General features: G+C 37.9%; 1 protein-coding gene across 2 annotated transcripts in view; it reads left to right on the forward strand.

Annotated features, from left to right (window-relative positions):
• Positions 1-22,442, forward strand: part of syt1a (synaptotagmin Ia) — a 255,324-nt gene that overhangs the window by 76,014 nt on the left and 156,868 nt on the right. For both annotated transcript variants that reach the window (XM_079817475.1, XM_079817473.1), the window contains exon 2: positions 14,277-14,332. The gene's annotated coding sequence lies outside the window, so the exon portion shown is untranslated. The remainder of the gene's footprint in view (positions 1-14,276; positions 14,333-22,442) is intronic.

Genomic DNA, 22,442 nt, shown 5'->3' on the forward strand with positions numbered 1-22,442 from the left:
GCATTCGGTGCATCCCTAGTTATGGCCCATGTGTAGGCCTTGTCTATAATCCAGATCTTGTCCACCCAAGGGCCGTAATTCATTGCTGTATGTGGGCCGAGTGAATGCTAGTTGCGTGGAGTTGGGCCAGATAAAAATATTGGTGTCAGACATTGTGATCTAATCAAACTTTGCTTCGTCAGGGACACCAATATCCACTTCCCAACAAATTCCCCCTTTAAACTCAGATTGAATGGTCCCAAGCTCAAGCATCATAATTGGATGTTAACTTTCAGGCTGGTGATGTGAATGTAATGCAAGATGAAATTCAGAAGATGAGGCCTGAGATTTCCATATTAATAAAAGTCACACGGGCTGTTTTGTAGGTTTTCATCTAAGCGCCGGATATTATGCCAGTGTTCCTGCTGCCATCCGCTCCAGCAATCCATTGTCCAGCCCATTACTTCTATTTCCACTTTTATTGAATAGATTGTGATCACATCTTTTTTAGAAATGCATTTAGGGTTTGCCCATTTACCTTCTGTTTGTGTTGCATAACATGCATAGCAAAGTGGCTTTTAATGGAAATGAGGCTGGCTATCTCCACAAAATGGGTTGCTTGAGAGATGGGAGATTATGTTGGCCTCCATTTTGTTTTTAGGTAGACTTTCCTGAGCAATATAATATACAAGATGTGGGCACTAAGTACCTGCATAATTAACTCATTCAACTAATATATTTCAATGGATGATTCATTTGCTGTCCCTGTTCCAGATTAGAGAACAGCTTTCTTTGTAAGATGCATGTTAATATAGTCAATTTTATCCAAGAAGCTGTGAGCTTTGAGCATCTCAATGCCCTCTCAACTCTACTGCCCCTTGTTGTGCTTTCTTTAACCAAATGAAGTCAGACCAGTCAGGTCTCCCACTGTGGCTCCGTCTCCTCCCAGCCTGTGCCACTTTGAAGTCTGGAGTAATTAGCCGCTGCCTGTGAAGTAGCATCGCTAACTGTGATGTGCAGACTCCATTTTCACTGATAATGATCTAGGAAATGTTCCAGCACATTTGTTATCAAATGCATTGAAACTCATGACCGGAGTCTTTGCGAAACTGGCATTTGGCAACTGCCATCAGAAGGTCACTTTAGTGAATACCACTTTGACAGTTTACACTTGAAAAGTTTTTTTTTATTTTTTATTTTTTTAAGAAATTAATACTTTTATTCGGCAAGCACACATTAAACTGATCAAAGCTGAAAGTAAAGACTTGTACATTTTGTTTTATATGTATAGTGCATTAAAAGCGGTAGCGGGAGAGGTGGGACTAGCAAGCATGGGGAGAGAATGCTGCCTGCATTGAAAGAGTTTCAGTGACATTATTACATTAAACGACTATATATAATGTTGAATATAATGTATAATAATGCAAGGGGGGAATATTTGTGGTTCCTGATAATAATACACTAATAATAATAATAATAATAAATAAAAAACCCTCTTCTTTATTTTGGCTTAAAATATCAGGATACATATCGAATTGTGAGTTCAGCATCGCGATTCATATCAAATCGTGACACAAGTGTATCGTTACACCCCTAATAAATATATATATATATATATATATATATATATATACATATATATACATATACTGTACATACATATACTTCACTTTGCTTATAGGGTTTCCTATGTTAAGCACCTGTCATTGAAATTAATGGTAATGCTACCAGTATTCTATTCTGTGGGTGTGGCCTTCATTTTCTTAGCCAATTAAATAATGGGTTTGCTGACATTTGGTTGGCTGACATGCCTTTGCAGGTTGGCGGTTTAGGGCAGAGGAAATGTGGTTGTAGTCTCAAAGTCGCTTAAATTAATTTCTGAGAGGTGGGTGGTAACATGCCAGAAAAACAGTACATTTCCACTCTTTTTTTATGTAGGTTTTTTGGAACTCTAGACTTGTCCAAATTACCTCATCGTGAAGGGTCAATTGATGACTAAATCTCTAACTGTACAGTCCTACAGCAATGTTCTCTAAGACGATTTAAGACAATTCCAATCTCAACTCCAGTACTATTGAAACAATGAACTTGATGATATTCACTGATCATTGATCAGCAGGTTAAATATGGCTTTTGAAGTCTAATAAAGAAAGGCCATGTTTACTCTCTCAAGAAACTCTGGATCATTAATCAGGGTCCCCAATTGAGCCTTTTTCAACGATCTTGAAATGAAGCCTTGATTATTAGAGCACACAAGGCAGGACAGCTCAGTTGAACAGTCCTTGGATTTCTGGCTCATCTCAGTGCTTAATGAGAACCATGAATAGACATAGACCACTGGTATTCTAGTAAATGTCTGAATGAAATTATATCCTCTAGTGACACCCAACACGTTAAATTTTTTTTATTTGTGGTTGTCAAAGAAGTAGAATCATAGGTTTGGTCATTTATAAAGAACTTCAAGGATTTAGCATTTTGAAAAAGGGTATGTGAAGGTTATGTGCTGTACTTTATTCATATTGCTCAAATGAATCTAAATGCAAGAGACTACAATAACTCACAGCACTGACGACACTAGATCATTTCTGATTATTAGCATAGCTGCATGTCCAAAAACAACGAGAGTAACCAGCAAAAAAGATGATGGATAACTATGATGGCTGCTTGCTAGTTGTATGTTCACAAAAAGTATTCATTTACAAAGTAAATTCTATATTAGTACTCAATTCAAACTTGTTGAAATTAAAGTGTTACTATCAGCGTTATAAAATTAAAGGGTTAGTTCACCCAAAAATTAAAATTCTGTCATTAATTACTCACCCTCATGTCGTTCGACACCCGTAAGACCTCCGTTCATCTTCGGAACACAAATGAAGATATTTTTGTTGAAAGCTGATGGCTAAGAAAGGCTTCAGATAGGCCTCCATTGGCATTCAGTACATTTACACTCACAAGACCCATAAAAGGCACTTAAAACGTTGTTACAAAGTCCATCTCACCACAGTGGCTCTACAATAATTTTACGATGTGACGACAATAGATTTTGTGCGCAAAATTTTTTTTTAATAACACCTTTATCCTACTTGTTCTTGTGTTCCGCGTGTGCCTCCACGACGCATACGCGAGAATATAGCGCAGATCCGGCGTTCGGACACATGACCCAGAAGCGATTTGTTTACAAGCAGAGGAAGACGCGCCGTATCTAAGCTGTTGGATTCTACATTGATCGTGCTTTAGGTCTCGGCGTAGTGCTCAAATGGGACTAAAGTGTGCATTCCATGGATTCCCGAACGCCGGCGCTACGTCATATTCTCGCGCATGCGTCGTGGAGGCACACACGGAAGACAAGAACAAGTAGGATAAAGGTGTTATTTAAAAAATTTTTTGCGCACAAAATCTATTGTCGTCACATCGTAAAAATTATTGTAGAGCCACTGTGGTGAGATGGACTTTGTAACGACATTTTAAGTGCCTTTTATGGGTCTTGTGAGTATAAATGTACTGAATGCCAATGGAGGCCTATCTGAAGCCTTTCTCAGCCATCAGCTTTCAACAAAAATATCTTAATTTGTGTTCCGAAGATGAACGGAGGTCTTACGGGTGTCGAACGACATGAGGGTGAGTAATAAATGACAGAATTTTCATTTTTGGGTGAACTAACCCTTTAAGTAAAATCCACTCAACTTTTCTGATACTGGTGTTCCCATCATGCACTGGCGTATAATGAATTATTAATGAGGTTGGTTTTTCGCTGTTTTCCAGCTGTATTTACACGGTTTTATCATTGCTTTTGTTGTTAAGTTTATTAACTTGTCTTTTTGTGACATTTGGAGTTCATTTTATACTCAAATTGACACATTTACACTCAAAAAACGATCCATCGAAGGGTACTGTTATTCAGTACCAAGTATTGAGGTCTCTGTGTTCGGGTGGGTACTGAGTTTACTGTTATGTAGATATGGTGTCTACACATGGGCGTCGGAACCATTGTATGTGGGTGGGACAAGACCCACCCACTTTTTACAATCAATGATATTGGACCCACTCACTTTTATCATCTCTAACATTCAGCATGTCTGTTTACCTACCCCTAACCGATAAACACTTATTATTAAACACGTTAGACACTTTATTTCCACTTTTTTAATATTTTCTTCATTTTTATTGAAAATAAATGCCTTTCCGATCTGATATGTGATGGGAAAAGGGAGAAGATTGAACTCGGCGAAAGGCGGACTCGAACCGCGGGTCGATTTGTGTCAAAAGTAGATGCCTTGCGTCTTACCCCTACACTACTGTCGCTCTCATTGACATGGCGATTTCCGTAATTTTGTCTTTCCAAACTATACGTTTAGCAAGCAAAGCGGTATATTTGTACTTCATGTAATTGACATCTACTCCAGTAAAAAAATTCTGAGGACCCACCCACATTTGTTTTGCTTCCGACGCCCATGTGTCTACACAATATCTACTGTATTATTTACTTAGATGTTTCTAAGTAAATATACACTTTAAAAGTGTGGTCTAATCCAGTGTTTTGTGTATCGTTTGAGTAAAAAGTATTGCAAAGTATAAATTACTTAACCTTTTACTGGCCAAGTTAAAGTTACTTATTTTCTTTGTTAATTTTACTTAACTTACTGAAGTAGAGTTTACTTAATTCCATATGTGAAATTCACTTTAAATAATCTGCGTGCAAAAACTCACATTTTACTTGGGTTTTTCTCAGTGTAATTGATTTATCTTTATCTAACAATTGTGACTATATTTTTTATTTTAAAATGGATCTCTCAGTAATTCCAAAATGGAAATGCACAGATACAGAGTTATCATTTGAAATTAAGAAAATTACTAAATTAGTAACTTGAAAACATCTGTACACATTACAGTAATGAGAATTGTATGCCTAAAGGTCATGGAAATGATGTCAAAATAATATGACCTAGACATGTTTTTTTGTGATATTCAATCATGCACGTAAATCGGGTAAATCGGAATTCTTCATATTCTTCATATCTAAAGAGTCTTCATATCTAAGAATGATCATATTCTAACAAAATGTTTGAGCATGAGATAAAATGTTTGTCCCACACAGATGAAAATCTGTTTCTTCAGCAATACCTTGTGTCAAGTGCTCTCTTAGTATGATTTATGAAGAGTAAACAACTCTTGCCGTCTTTATAAGGTACGTGTTGTTGTCTCAGTTCATAAAATAAGCCTAAAGCCTGTGAATCCACCTCTCTCTGAGACAGCACCTGATTGTGTTGGCCCATCTAACCGTCCGACCAGCTCCCCTGATACTTATTTCAAAATCACGTTGAAGCCAGACTCATTTTAGCCATTTTCCAGGGAGACTCGAGCGTGCGAGCTCAAATTGCAGCTTGTTACATTTAGGCAATGTTGACTCTTCTAATTGCCGTCTGTCTGGCTCTCCTCTCTCTGTTGGCCTGTACCAGAAAGTTCTCTCCAGCCGACAATGCCCCTCTGAGTCATGTGCATTATCAGAGATGCAATTGCACCCGTGTTTAACATTAACACGCTTTGGAGGCCGTTGCAATCAGTGGTTCTGCTGCATCGCTGCAATGATGTACATCACACCCCTGCCCAGATTATGTTGTAGTTTTTGGCCTCGGCAGTCAGCTGGGAGGTACCGGCCAGTGGGACCACAATTATATTGCTATATCTGGTGTTCACACTCTCTCTGTTTTTCTCCACAGCTCTTTGCGTGACAACTGAGCGCTTTGGGGAATTTAATTAGACTTTGTGCAAAAGCTGTGCAGTTGCTCGGCATGCCATGAAGAGTTGTTTCTTAATGAACAGCTTGCTTTGAATGTCAAAAGCGGAATTATTTGCATTGCATTTGGGATAATATGTGATTTTGGGATCTCAAGAAGTGCATGTGGCTGTTCCATTTTGAAGCCATGCAGTCTTTTTGCTCCCATGGGATTTCTACTGAACCGTAGTAGATTTTTGAAGAGTATTAGGGGTTTTAGTGAACTCCCTACCATGAAGCTTGCCTCTTTCCTGATTTAGATTCATTAATTTATTGATTAGAAAAATAAATAATTTGTATTTTCCCACAGAAAATTGGTTCCACAGAGGAGCTCCGAGAGAGGACCAAGCCTGGGACATTTTAAGTTGTTGTTTTGTTTTCATTTAGGCGGCAATTGTCCGTGAGGGGTCACTTTTGTGTTAAAAGTTGTATGCGACAACTCATGAACCGTCACAGTTTTGCAGTGTATGTCATATTCCTTCTATGCTTGGCTGTGTAATTGATGCTTGATTTATGGTTATTGTTAAGAAACTTCTTCCACACACACTTCTTTCAAGTAAACTGGCACAATTAAGAACATTTAAAATGGGTATTTTTTCTGCATAATGGTGATCCCCCCCCCATTCCCCCCGATCTTATATCTTCTGTTCTGCCTTTCATGTTCCCGCTGGACTATTTCTTCCTTTTTTAAAAGGGTCCAATTACACGGCCTCAGTAGCTGCCCTGTGCTGTCAGTGTTGCAGGAAGCAGAGGTATATGGCCTATCAAAACCAGCAATTAGCTCTGTGGCCTTTTACTGAAGACCACTCTTATTGGAGGAAAAGACATGATAGGAAATAAATCCCAAAGCCAATAACTGCATTAACCTTCATCTCTAACCTTTGTACGAGTCAAAATGATGCCCTTTTCAGTTCGCTTATGTCATTTTATAACATTTAACCTCACTGAAGTTACTGGTATTTTTATGACAGTGAAAGGGAACTTTTAGTGACTTTAAGTGTTAAAGTTTTTGAAAACTTTTGGGCCTATATTTTGGGTCACCCTGTGTTGTTTTCAGAGAGAGCTTTTAGAGAATGTGGTGTACTTTTCTTCCAGCCTTTCAGAAATAACATCTAACAATAGTTCTGCATCTAATGCAGTGCTTTTTCTGTGTAGAAAAACACAGAAGAACACATCTAAAATACACAACCCTTCTAATTATTCATGATCATTATTCTCTCATAAATTTCCCACAACGACCCAGTCCCAAACCAGCTTGTCTGCATAGCTATGAGCAGACATGGCTGCTGGGTTATTATGAGGCTTTAAGGCAATGATGAGAAGAGTTTATGGATTATGCATGGAGTACAGTCTGTGTTTAAGCGAAAAGCAATTGGCAGCGAGAGCCACACAGAGCTTTGATCAGTTCTTAAAACCTTTTTAATTGCACTGCTGTCTTTTTGTTTGTGTTTTTTGTCTGATCAGTTTTATTTATGTTATTATTGTCTATGGGTCAGTGATGTGGTGCTCATATTTTTTGTCCTATCTGTTAATGTATTATATTACAAAAAAAAAACAAAAAAAAAACAAACATTATTTCTGAATACAAATGTATAAGTCAAAAATGTCAGGGTGGCACAACTGTGCAAAAAAATAAATAATAATAAGTAAAGTCAGCTCTAAAAACGCAAAAAGACCGCTCTAAAAAAAGACAATAGTGGCGTTATGAAACATTCAATTCAGCTATAGGATGCAAGTCATACATCATTTCTAAACTTATTTTGTTATTTTGGTTTTGGGAGAGTAAAAATGTCTTTAAAAAAAATATTGAAAAGAAAACATTAGACAGATTTGCATCGTATTATTTTATTATTTCTTAGAGAGAGAATAAAACTGCTTCACAGCTTTTTCATCTTTGAACTTTTGCCTGCAAAATCAAAGTCATGGGGTCTAATATGCATGAGAAACAAAACAGAAAATTGTATCATACGAGGAGACCCTGGTGTGATAAGGACAGTCTCCTAAAATATCAGATACATTTGAATTAATTTATATTTATAATATATATATATATATATATATATATATAAAATTCCCATAAACACACCTTTGGGATATTATATATATATAATATCCCAAAGGTGTGTTTATGGGAATTTTTGACCATTGTTCTAGAAGTGCATTTGTGAGGTCAGGCACTGATGTTGGACAAGAAGGCTCGCAGTCTCCGCTCTAATTCATCCCAAAGGTGTTCTATTGGGTTGAGGTCAGGACTCTGTGCAGGCCAGTCAAGTTCCTGCACACCAAACTCGCTCATCCATGTGTTTATGGACCTTGCTTTGTGCACTGGTGCGTAGTCATGTTGGAAAAGGAAGGGGATATCCCCAAACTGTTCCCACAAAGTTGGGAGAATGAAATTGTCCAAAATGTCTTGGTATGCTGAAGCATTAAGAGTTCCTTTTACTGGAACTAAGGGGCCAACCCCAACCCCTGAAAAACAACACCCACACCATAACCCCCCCCCCCCCCCCTCCACCAAACTTTACACTTGGCACAATGCAGTCAGACAAGTATTGTTCTCCTGGCAACCGAGACAGAGACAGAGATGCTTTATTCATCACTCCAGAGAACACGTCTCCACTGCTCTAGAGTCTAGTGGCGGCGTGCTTTACACCACTGCATCTGACACTTTGCATTGCCCTTGTTGATGGAAACCCATTCCATGAAGCTCTCTACGCACTCTTCTTGAGCTAATCTGAAGGCCACATGAAGTTTGGAGGTCTGTAGAAAGTCTCTGCACATTGTGCACCTCAGCATGCGCTGACCCTGCTCTGTGATTTTACGTGGCCTACCACTTTGTGGCTGAGTTGCTGTTGTTCCCAATTGCTTCAACTTTGTTATAATACCACTAACAGTTGACTGTGGAATATTTAGTAGTGGGGAAATTTCACGAATGTACTTATTGCACAGGTGGCAACCTATCACGGTACCACGCTTGAATTCACTGAGCTATGCAATATGCAATAAAAAATATGCAATATAAAATTATATACAGGGAGTGCAGAATTATTAGGCACGTTGATTTTCTGATCATATTTTTTTTCCAGGCACATTTGACCAATTCCAAACCACAGTAATCCTAATAACTACTATTGATTTAGTATTTAATAATGTATAAGTGATATATAATTGTTCATGAAGGCTGGAAATGAAAATCATATATTCAGGTGTGCAGAATTATTAGGCATGTTTTCGAATTATTAGCGCCACCATTTTCCAAAGCTGCAACCTACCTGGAGTCTCCAGAAGTGCAAGGTGTCAGGATCTCAGAGACTTCAGTTAGGTAAAGAATCCTAAAAAATGACCCCCACTAGATAAGAATCACAAGCTGAAGTGTTGTAAAATACATGAAGAAGGTTTTTTTATAGGCTTTATGGACAGATGTTGAGAGGTTGAGATATTTTTTTTGATTTGTCAAATAATTATTTAGATGCCTCGCAGGTATTCAAGGAAAATGTTATTACTTGATGGAGACACCACATGACATTCAATTACTCATTCAATTAACTTTTTCTTTTCTTTTTTTTTTTCAAAATCAAATGAATCCAATATGGTTAAGAACCTGAGAACTTGGCACGTGTTTTAATCTAAAAAAATGTGTGTGATCTTTATGTTTCTAAATGAAAGCACAGTGTCAATTTGAGTAACTTTTTGTTGCATCCAAAATATGCCATGATAAAAGGAGTTTCACTTGGTGTAATTGTCATTAGTTTGAAAAGTGGGCCTCTTATGTTGGAGAACCATTTTGAAAAGCCTGAACTTTTAGAGAGCGAACTCGTATTTAAATGATGTGGTGGGCTGAAAGTAATGCAGAATAAAATTGTGGTCATGAAACTGCTTTTTAACAGGTGGCCTCCCATCTGTTCAATGTGCTTTTTACCGCTCTCTCTAATGAGCACTAGGTCACCTTGGCGCACTGATCCTACATAAATTAAAGACTTTCTCTCAGACAAAAAGTGGAATATTTGTTATTGCTATTCAATCTAAGCCTCCACAATATGGCCATTGTTTGGTTTTCTAGTTCTTCACTTTAAACACTAGGGTTGGGTAAAATCAACAGGGGCTTCAATGCTAAATGTTGTGGCTGAGTCATTACCCTTTACTTACTGTAGCTGCCTTCACCATTCAGGATGAGCTTTAAAAGCATTGGCTTTTGGCCTTTGTGAGGCAAATTTGAAGTTGAGTCATGAGAACAGATCACGCAGTGTATCAGCGAGGGGTGGTGAATATGAAATGTCAAAGAAAGAAAGTCCTTGACACAGAAAGTGTGGTATTGTCGCCACTCTCTGAAGCAAATTAGACACTTCATCACAATGATAAGGTTTCTTTGGGTGAGAAATCATGACTTAAGCCTAAAACATAACTCTATATCCAATAAAGTTAGAAGAATGTGTTATTAAAACTCATTTATTTCAGCAAAACAAGCACACAAAAAAACAAAACAATGCATGAAACATTTTTGATTATGCTTGCACGTTTTTGCCGAAAAGTGGCATTCTCTTTTTTTTCTCTCCTGAAAGACAAGCTGTGAAGAAAAGCTGTAAAAAATATCATTGAAATTGATATTTTATGTAGATTTTGGTTTAGGTTTTGATGCTTTAAGTTCAGTGGTAGCCTCTGGCAATGCATTTAATTTGTACTTTAGAGACATTCAGTTTTACAGGATTAAATTGATTTAAAACTTTTGAAATGCTAAATTAACAATTTTTGAAGTGAAATACATCCCAGGCAGTATATTCATCTCTATTAAGCAAGGCAATGATATTTAATTTATTTATTTGTATTAAATGTGACCCTGTCCCACAAAACCAGTCATGAGGGTCTTTTATTAATTGAGATTTATACACCATCTGAATAAATAAGCTTTCCATTGATATGGTTTGTTAGGATAGGGCAATATTTGGCCGAGATACAACTATTTGAAAATCTGGAATCTGGGGGTGCAAGAAAATAGAAATATTGAGAAAATCGCCTTTGAAGTTGTCCAAATTAAGTCCTTAGCAACACATTACTACTACTAATATTTTTTTATATATATTTGCGGTAGGAAATATCTTCATGGAACATGATCTTTACTTAATATCCTAATGATTTTTGGCATAAAAGAAAAATCGATCATTTTGAACTATACAATGTATTGTTGGCTAATGCCACAAATATACCTGTGTGACTTATGACTGGTTTTGTGTTCCAGGGTCACATATAGTATATTGTTACATATATAACAACATATTCGGGTCACCTCTTCACATCATCAAAACAAAAGATGCATGTGAGATAAGCATGTTTATATGCCTGATCTTACATCAATAATGCTTAATAACCTGTCAACGTGCAACTCTTATTAAAGGTCCCGTTCTTCGTGTTTTTTTGAAGCTTTGATTGTGTTTACAGTGTGCAATATAACATGTGCTCATGTTTCGCGTGTAAAAAAACACAGTATTTTTCACACTATTTACTTATCTGTATACCGCTGTTTCCACTGTCCTAAAAACGGCTGGTGATTTCCTTGTTCAATAAAGTCCCTCCTTCAGAAACACGTAACGAGTTCTGATTGTGCCAGCGGTCCCTGTGCTGTGATTCGACCACAGCTTAGCGCACGTGAAAGCGGTTCCTGTGTTGTAATTTGACAGCAGCTTAGCGCACGTTGGAAAGGTCACGCCTCTTAACGGAGAGATGTATGCGTTCAATAATCTCTACAGCGTCCCTGGGAAAGCCAAACAAAGGTGATTTGACTCCTGGATGAAAATAACAGCGTCTCGATGACATGGCGATAAACACACTCAACGCAACAGTTCCTTTTCTCCACGCGACCGTCCGCTTCTCCACGTGGGACAGCAACAAGACCGCGCCCCCTTTTTCGCGTTTCTTTGTGGGCAAGAGCAAGAGTGTATTCAGAGTGATTTAATTAGGTTTTTATGTGATTGTCCATTTATCTCATTAGTAATCGTGTTTTCTTGACTATTAAGAGCAACTGTATTTTCCCGGCTAGTGAGTGGTACACATTTTCATGGTTAATAACTGTTGGGATTTAATCCTCAAATGTAAAGTATTATACAGAATTTGCACAAGAAATATTGAGGTGAAAATTGTTTGTTCGAGAAGGGCATTGATAGACTTGGCAAGCGTGCAGCTCTGCTTTATTAATTGAATACTCCAGTAGGTGGTCAGCTGTGTATAATAAATCATACTAAATGGGGATAAATTGTCTAGAATTAGAGTCAGCGTGTTTATCGCTCGAGTCTCAAAATGCTTTCTGGAAGTTAAATAATGAAGAGTGGCATAAACTGCAACTGGGGGCAAATAAAATGTAATCGTATTAGAGAAAGAGAGAGAAAGGAAAAGAGAATGAATGTTGAGAGTGTGTGTGTGTGAGAGAGTAGGGGAACCCAGGGGTTTAATACACTGCGAGCACTGTAGCCTTGTAAATTATGCAATTATTGTAAAATATTGTGTAAGAAATTCCACATTCTTGCTCATTTAGATCAGACAATTTTGTGCATATCTGTGCTGTTAAAGAAACTGTACAAACAAGAGGCATCTTTTATACATACAGATTGGAGATATTATTTAAACATCCCCTGTGGTGAAAATCAAGTTTGTTTATACGTCTATGTGGTGTTTTTAATATGCTTTAAGAAAACCATGTGCAAATTCATCCGTCAACATCATTGCCGAGTGTGTTCTCCTTAAAAATGCAGTGTACGTAAAACAAGTAACCAATCTCATCAGCGTGCGGGGCGGGGCTTTCCTCCACACTTTCTATTATGTTCAAAGCATTTCTTAGGATGCTGATTTTTAGATAGTGAACGGGAATATGGTTTGTGTTACATTAGCAACACATTATTAGCTGTTTGATAATGTAGTCAAGCCAAAGGCTAATCATATCAATTACTGTTATGTGTCCGATGTTGTAGAGAGCGATACATAAAACACATTACCATTCTGATGCATTGACTTTTTCCTCTTTTCATATACTCATATTATATTCTTCCTCTTTATATATATATATATATATATATATATATATATATATATATATATATATATATGTATAAATAAATAGATTCATAAAGTTTAAGATCTATAGCATTTTACGTATATTTACATGTAATTGCTTCCGTTTGTGTTATCGCTTTAGATAAAATTGCTTTCTAAATTAATAAAAGTGTATATAAATACTTTTTATACGTTTAAATATGTTTGTTTGTATTTATACACACATTTATACATTTATAAATATGGATAATATATAATGATACATAATATTAAATGAATAATGCATTTAAGTTTGATATCTGTGTATGTGGCCTGTGTTATAGGTTGGTTTTATCAAAGCTTTTCTTTTACCTTTCCTTGAATATTTTTTTTAATTTTGGACCACAAGACTGTTCACTTTATAATTAACAGAATATTAAATTGCCATTTACTCTCCAGAGCTCAAACCTACTTATTACATATTTAATTTAGGGTGACCTCCTCGGCACAGGTCTTCACATGGACATTCAGACATTGTAATTCAATTCTACAATGAATTCTGTTTTATTTAGAGCTGTGCTAATTAATGAACATCAGACTGCACGGCTCTGCCTTCAGGCTACTTTAAAGCTGTTATTCAAAACATCTTTAATTGAATAGTCAGAGTAAAGTATGTGATATTGATTTCTATTGGGAATTATTTTATTAATCACTGAGGGCAGTTGTTAGAGAGTCAAACTTCTAACCCAAAAGTTGCAGGTTCGAGTCTCAGTACCGGCAGGAAATGTAAGTGGGCAAATGAACAGCACTCTCTTCCACCCTCATTATCCACAACTGAGGTGCCCTTGAGCAAGGCACCTAACCCCCTATTGCTCCCCGGGCACCACACCAAAAATGGCTTCCCACTGAACGTGTGTGTGTGTGTGTGTGTGTGTGTGTGTGTGTGTGTGTGTGTGTGTGTGTGTGTGTGTGTGTGTGTGTGTGTGTGTGTGTGTGTGTGTGTGTGTGTGTGTGTGTGTGTGTGTGTGTGTGTGTGTGTGTGTGTGTGTGTGTGTGTGCGCAATGTACTCACTGCTGTGTGTGCGCACTTGGATGGGTGAAATGCAGAGCACAAATTCCAAGTAGGGGACTCCATACTTGGCTTCCGTCACTTTCACTTTTATTTTCTGCCTTATGTCATGAATATGGATTATTGGATATACTTATACTAATACTAATGTGCTTACTGATAGTTTGAGTCAATTGAGATGATCCCAGTTTACCTGAATTCCCCCTGTATAGTTTGATAAACCTCTAGGTCCGTAGTTGTGCCTTGGCCTGCTTTGCAACCTGGTAATTTCCTGTTTTTCTATACACTTTAAAGCAAATGGCAGCATCTTCTGGGTCCACTGCTAGACACCCTCAAGGCTTTATGCGCTGCCCTGAGGCTGAGATGATAATGTGTGGTGGAGATGGTCATCTCTGAGCCACTGTTGTGCTAATGTGATATTTTCTCCTCTCCTTTCAGTGAACACAAAGGAAAAGACGGAGAGGAAAAGGAAGAGACGGCTGTGGTTTCTGTAGGTACTGTGCTTTTTGTTTTCAAGAATCTTATCAGCATTAGTATAGTATGTTCATGTAGCACTACAACTTTGAAGATACACTGTGCAATTGTATTGCAGATCTTTCAGAAACAACAACAGCTTTTCTGGGAATTTAAGATAAAGCTATGCCTTGAACTATAATATTTCTACTGATATCATCAGTCTATCAATCACAGAGCTGAACTCAAAGTGCTCATAGCATGGTATCTCTCTGTCTGTTTTCCCTCAACAATGTAAACACTTTTTGTGTGTGAATTTACAGCATATTACTTGCTACAAGTTGCCGTACTAAGCAGATGTTTTATACTAGTAGCTGTTCCACTGCTGTTGCTTTTGATTTAGTACGGTGCCCAATTGTGCCTACAGTATTTGTATTATTTTTGTCTAAAAGTATGATCATGATGGATGGCTCATCACGATTTGCTCATATTTTGTTCTCATTGTTGTTTTTCAATTGAAATAGTTGCTTACAAACTAGTTGAAGACTAAAGTACAAAGAAACCTCATATCTCATATATACAGTATATAATATGAGATATGAGGTTTCTTTGTACTTTAGTCTTCTACTAGTTTGTAAGCAACTATTTCAATAGTTGGATATACTTTGTGTTTGAGTTCGGATATACCGACAGTTTGAGGATTTTGACATCAGTCAAAATCTCATGTTATTAAAGACGAAGCTGCTATACACAGGGTATTTAAGACAGTATGACTGTATATCAAATACTAGACTAAGACCCTCTTCTCCGCTCCTCAAATACATAAAACATTAGTGTTTTTATATAAAGTGTTTCTTGAGTAAAGAAAACACTGTACTTATTCAAACAAACAGTTCTTTATTTACCCTTGCACCGAAAACCAGCAGAGACTGTCCAAACTGCGTGTGGCACTTCATGCAAGATAGAGGCGGGTGGATTTAAGAGATTTGAACAGTTTGAGGATCCAATGGAGTTATGAGGTTTAGCCACAAGCTCTTTTTAATACTTTTCATTGGTTATGTTTTTGCAAAACCCCACAGAAAGATGTGAAGGCTGACCAATAGTAATGATTTATGAAAAAAAATGTTTTATGAAAAATGGAGATGCAAGGTTTTTGCTCGACAGCGATATAGATATAGACTGGAGCTTATAGGAAATGTAATGGACTGATGACAGTCATAAAATTACCTATTCATTGATTTACTGTAAAAGTCTGAATACAGCATTTTATTATGAGAAATGTTTGTTAAATCCAGTCCATCCATCTCTCTAATGCCATCATCTTGATTTCCAACTGATTCATCTAAGTTAAGTGCCAACTCCAGTTTACAATCAGAGGTGTCAGGGATGACTGAAGCAACCAGTAATTAATGCTTCCACTGCTACTTTGCTGAGTTGTGTGTGTCCCTCGCTCTCTCATGATGAATGGAGCTCCTGGACCCTGTCCCAACTGTCATCTGTGATTGATGCACTGTGCTTGTCTTCGTCCAGGTTTCTTGCGCTCGGTACCTCCCTTCCCCCATCCGATCTTCAGCCTCATCCTATTAGCCACAGTATTAATCACCGCCAGTGCTGCTAATTGCTTTATAATCCCATCTCTGAGCCATACAATGTGTTGAGAGAAGTCACCTCTGAATCCCATCACTTTCCCTGTCGTTTTCGTATCTCTGTCTCTGCCATGCTTGTTTTTGATAGAAGTGTATTACCCACGAATTCCGTCCTACCCTACTAATCCTCTCCCGATTTCCTCGAAAGATAATCTAACCGAGTCACTCGCCGTAAAAACTTCCAACGCTGCACCCATGCTGATGTAAGAGACAAAGGGCCTGGCCGGATTTTCAGAAAGGCCATTCGGAGGATAGGAGGCAAGCTGAGGTTGACCTCAAGCACTAAGCCCGTTTGCTCTTTCCTAATACTGAAATCTCAATCGGCTTTCACTTTACTCCGTACTGCTGATTAGTCTGGGTCAGGATTTTTCAATACGTTCCTAAGGGCCCACCCGCACTGCACCTTTTAGGGGTCTGACTAATATAACACACCCAATTTAGTTAATAGAATGAAGAGGACCTCCATAGAGTGACTAATGAGCTGAATCAGGTGTGCTGAATATCAACGATGTCCAAAATGTGTCTGTTGGAGCTTGAAAAACCCTGGTCTAGGTCATTCAAGCATTTTTATAGAACCTGAGGGGGTATTTGAAGTTCACGCTTCATTCAAGATGTGGCTTTGGGTAACTGTACCGTCATGAGAGAAGACACAGTGCATTGAGCATGGAAATGGAGGATTATGGCGAATAAACTCAAGCTTGAGCGATTGGCTCAACCAGGCAACCCCACGGTCACGCTTTGATATTTTTATTTATTGCCTCCCTCAGCGATAGATGACATCTTTTCTCTTTCTGAGAGTCAGCAAGCATAAATTCTCTACAAAGCGAAGGCACCTCTTTGGCCGCTCCTTGACGTCGGGATAGATTGACAAGCCACTCAAGCGGTCCTCACTAATCAGAACTCCCATGCGGAGAGCAAAGCCCCAGGAAACTCATTTAAAGTTGTCGGACATATTGTTATGCAAAACACATCAATGTCAATAAAGAACAATCAAGAGAAATATGAGAAAAATCCATCTGTGAAAATAATCAACACACTGGCCTCCTCAGCCTGTCTTTCATCTGTCTATAGCCAGGCATCCGATTACGGATCGAAATAATTGGGTGGCGTGAGGTACAATAATGGAGGGGAAGACCATTCTGGGGATATTTGAATATTTGGAGCTTTTACAGTGCTGTTAGCACACTACGTCTCGCCCTCAGTGCTATAACAAGGTGTACATCATCCCTCTCTGTGAGTGCATTAGGGGCACTTTGTGCAGGCTTTTAGTACCCCCATTCCGCAAGCAACTCTCTTTCCTCTCTTTACTCGCGCTCCCTCTCTTTTGCCACACTTATAACAGCATATTACCATCGCTAGCCCGTCTCCCTCATTTTCTCGACAGATAAGGCTGCTTTTTTCAGGCCTGTTCCTAACAGCACAGGCTATGCCCAATGTTCCTCTTTTAATCCATCACATTATACTATTTCATTTCTTCTCTAATTCGTTAATCAGCGAAGCGCCCAAGCTGATATGACCACAGTCATACCAGAAGCAATTTCACATCTCCGGTTCGTCTCTCGATTTCTGCCCGGCGAATTCTCAGATTGTTCCTTTAATAACCTTGTCATGGATGTATCACAGCTTTTGGCACATGACATTAATGCGTCGGTCCTTTTAGAGGAAATTAAGGGACTGATTTGTGCATAGGACTGTCTTATCAACAGCTGACAGATGGACATGTCAGAGAGCCATGCCAAGGGGGATATGGATGCAACAATGTATGCTGGATAGGTAATCCTGTTGTGTGACCTCTAATGAGAATGAGGAATGCTACAACTAACTGGGGTTATTAAGAGGAAAAAGTGTTAGATGTTTTTGATGTCTTAACTAGTAGAAAGATGACAAATCTGAACTTTGAGGCTGAATTAGCATATTTTGCTCTGAGCAATTGCATTGTCTGAGCATATACTAATAATAGTATACTATGATGCATGGTTTACACCAAAGAAGTTAAAAGGGGGCTTTGGTAAGTCTTCCACAAATGGCAGATTTCCTGATGGTTTTAGACACCCTCTGGGTAGCGTGCCACACTCTACATCTAAGATAACAAAGGTGATCAGACTGTCGGTCTGGAGCTCGCATCTGCGAAAGTGTCGAAACAAATTGTAAAACATGCGCTATGTTTATATGCAAGTCACATATTTGAGGTCTAAATAACTACATTCTGGCCTAAAAACTCTTTAAACTACATTTCGTGACACAATAACAATAGTATTTTTTTTTTAACTGTGGATTTGCTCGACCCCCATGATAGTCGCCACAAGTGTAGTGATACAAACGCTAAAACGGTTCGAGTGCTGATACTGATGGAATATCTCACGGTTGGAAAAGGCTCTCAGCCAATCAGATTCGAGGACCGGAAAATAATTGTTGTATATCAGGGGTTTTCAAACTCGGGTCCGGGGACCCCCAGGGGTCCTCCAGAAGGTCCTAAGGGGTCCCCAGAAAATTTCAGAGAATAAAAAGACAAAGCAAAAATGGATAAAGTCTACCGAATATTCTGTTTCATTTCTAAATGTTTCTCTCATTTCTTGCCGTATACATATTGTATACGTTTGCTTTGTATCTTTCTACTGAGTCCCTTTATCTTGCTCACTGGGGTTGTAAGGCAGTATTCTTAACACAGTACGTAAGTTGCTTACATACATTTATTGTGAAAGTTGCTTATACAAATAATTTTTAATTGAAAAATGTTCTTCTTCAGGTTTATACATACAACATTAAGTATAGCCAATGTATTAAGTTTGGAAAAAATATTTTGTATTTATAATGTCACACAATTTATCTAACAGTTTAAATGTGTTTTCCATAAAAAAAGATGGAATTTAGGATGGGGGTCCCTCATAAATGATTTGTCGTATTTGGGGGTCCCTGGCAACATAAAGTTTGAAAACCCCTGTTGTATATAATATAATATAAATTACACTCATGTTCAATAGTTTGCGATTGGTAAGATTATTATTATTATGCTCATCAAGGCTGCATTTATTTAATAAAAATACAGTAAAAACAGTTATTGCTGGCTATAAGAACTGTTTTCAATTAAATATATTTTAAAATGTAATTTATTCCTGTGATGCAAAACTGAATCTTCAGTATCATTACTCCAGTCTTCAGTGTCACATGATCCTTCCGAAATCATTCTAATATACTGATTTGTTGCTCAAAAGACATTTCTGAGTATCACCAATGTTGAAAACAGTTGTGCTGCTTAATATTTTTAAACCTTTCTACATATTTTTTGTCCAGATTCTTTGTTGAACAGAAAGTTCAAAAGAACAATATTTGAAATACGGTAGAATGTATAAATGTCTAAACTGTCACTTTGAAACAATTTAATGCATCCTTGCTCAATAAACATATAAACGTTATTATATTCATAGACTGTAACAAACATTTTTTACAAGTAACTGTTCTCAGTTCTCCCATTGCTGCCCAGTGTGGCACAAAGTTAATTGTAGACCCAGCTTGCACAGAGATTGAGAGGTCTACTTCTGTGGTTTAATTATTCTCATCCCATTTTCTTTTTATGTCTGATCTCATGTTATTGTACAATGGAGCAGTGATGATGTTAGTGTCAGGGACACATTTTACATCCATTTATAATTAGAACAGAAACCTAACATGGCTGTTCAGACAGATGCTAACAGTATCGCTTTCATGCCAATTTCTCCATGGTAACAGAGCCATGTGACACAGTTATTCCGCCGCCTGTCAGTGAAGTGGAGCCAGCAGGGGGGCTTAGAAAATGTCCAAAGGTCTCACGTTCACTCAGTCATGCCACTGACTGCAGGTCAGGTGATCTCCTGCCTTTACATGCTCTTTTTACTCCATTTCTATTGGGTTAAAGGAAAGGCCAATGGCAGAGTGGACATTTTTAGATACAGTCTATGAGCTGCTTGGCACGTTCACCCATATGTCTCCTCTACAATATGATCCTGAGAGAGACCAACTCAGGCTTTGGGAAGCTTGGCATTGGATGACACACATACACACACCCATCACTCTCAGACATTACCCAAAATCAGAGACTAGGATTTCCCATGATTCTCTGTCAGTGCTGTTTAAAGAAAAAGGGGAAAGCAGTGGTCACACATTTCAGCTAGACCTCTGAAAGAGAAAAACAAACACTGCAAATTACCCATGGGAAAGCAAGAGTCCACTACAATCTGGTAGACATCAAGTCGATGTACTCTACTGCATGCACACAAATAAGTATTCTCAGGCCAAATAAAGGTGAGTGGCACCTTGACTATCAACATATGAAAGCTCCTCCATTCGAAAACAAGATGGGATGGAATTTATCCTTAGCCACACACGCAATGGCATTTTGCCACTTAAACAAAATGAAGACTAATAGAGCAGGCTATTCGCATCCCTTCACCAATTATAGAATGCCAACCGGTGCTGATTATTTAGACAGGGTGGATAAATCAAAAAAAGCACATATACTTTGATTCCAATTAGGATTGGTGAGCTGGAGTTGGCAATATTGGGAATTTGAGGAGCTTTAAGACCTCACCGACCTAACTATGCTTCTAGCAGCATGTGACTCGCAAGTAGTTTTCATCCTCTCCAATGCTCTTTGGCTGCTCCACTGTGAGTTGGTCACGATGAATGCCAACCAGCCCCCAGGGGCTTTGAAGTCAGATGCTTGCATTGATCTCCAGAGCTGCCCATCATCTCAGCGGCACTGCAGAGTGCTGTCCATTCCAAACATACCTGAATCTCAGCAGATTCTTTTTCATTTTTTTTTTGTCCATTGAAATTGAAGCCATACAGAAAGGGCATTGCATACTAACACGCAACATATTTATGCAAGCTGTCTCTGTCAATGATTGTCTCTGCTGTGAGTCAACACAGCTTGCATTTTGATGCATACAGAAATATGTTGCTCTGGATATGTTTTGCATGCAACTCATCTACTGCTAAGTTTGGGCAGCAGCTAGTATCATTAGTATCATTGAACTGGCAAATTAAAGGCTTTGATTGCTGTATCAATTTCATGCCAACTTTTTTGGATTGCCTATTAATTTATTACGTACACAATGTTACAATATTTTATGAAATGGCCAGCTTTTGCCTCCCATCTAACCCTGGAACAATATGCAAAAAAATTAATTTGACAAAAAACTTTGTCTTGTTTTCCAATAAAAATGTCAAAACATCTTAGTATTATTATAATATTTTTCAGTGAACAAAGACAATTTGCTAGAAGTCAAAACTGTGAGAAATCGTATTGTGAGATCATGTGAAAACCTGATCTCAAGAGAGAGCCTAACTTCTTTACAAGGTGGCCATTTTGTATAAGTTGGTACAATGTGATTCTTACAGAAACATATGACTTTTAGAAAGAAGAAGATAAAAAAAACTTAAATATGAAGGGAAAAAAAGCTAATGAGGGAGTAAGCAGATCATAGGAAAATACACTAATGAGATTCATACGAATTAGCCATCAATTCGTTAAAATGTAAAATTGTTACAAATTGCCATCAGATTGTTTTGGATATGAAGTTATTTTTGAGAAATAAAGTTGCAATTGTGGGATATAAAGTCGCAATTGCAAAAAAATGATTTTAAAATACATTTTGAATTATGACAAAATTGGAAAATTGCAATTACAATAAATATAATATTTTGTTTCAATAAATTTCACTTGTATTCAAACTGCACTCATATTCATGGCTTATATTAAAAATACCGTCTTTCATTTAGCATGTATCTTGTTTTAAGGATGTTTAGATATTTTACTGATTAACAGGATAAAGATTCTTAAGAATATATTTTTTTTAACCTAAAATGGTTGGACATAGCCTAGCTTGAGAGGTCTATGTATTGGTCTGCTCTCTTATGTAATGCACAGGAACTCTCACCGTTTAAGAGGCTTACCACTATTTTTACATCTGTCACACCTGCGAAGTTATAGCTCTCATCTTCCCCAAGGCAGGTGCAGAAAGCATTTAAGAGCAGAAAAAAAGGAGAAAAAGGGAGGAGTAGAGGAGAGAACCAACCCACGCAGTGAGCTGACCTATGCCCATCGCAACCTAATAATTTTATCCACGGTAGCACAGCAGAAATGTTTCGGGATGTTGCATTAAAGGGATCAAAGCGAGAGTATCTTAATCTGTTCTTGAACTGTATGAAATATCTAGGGCAGGTTTTTTTCATATTGCGCTAAGATCAGCCGCCGGTGAGTCATGCACATCATCGCAGGCTCCAGGCGCTTCCAAAGAAGCACCACATTAATGCAAAGTAACATTTGGTTAGTGTAAAATATTCTAAATCACATAAGAGAGACGCAAAAATAACTGGATTTGTGCAGATGGAAGGGTTGCGGTATGTGCCGCTGACAGTGTTTGTGCGAGTATGTCTGAAAAAGCAGCATACTTATTATTGGTAGTAACTGTCATCTAAATCCTTTTCCCACCGTTTAACATGCAGTGTAGGTGGTGTGCTCGAGGAT

This window comes from Gobio gobio (genome assembly GCF_949357685.1).
Source record: "Gobio gobio genome assembly, chromosome: 5".
NCBI classification, from domain to species: domain Eukaryota; kingdom Metazoa; phylum Chordata; class Actinopteri; order Cypriniformes; family Gobionidae; genus Gobio; species Gobio gobio.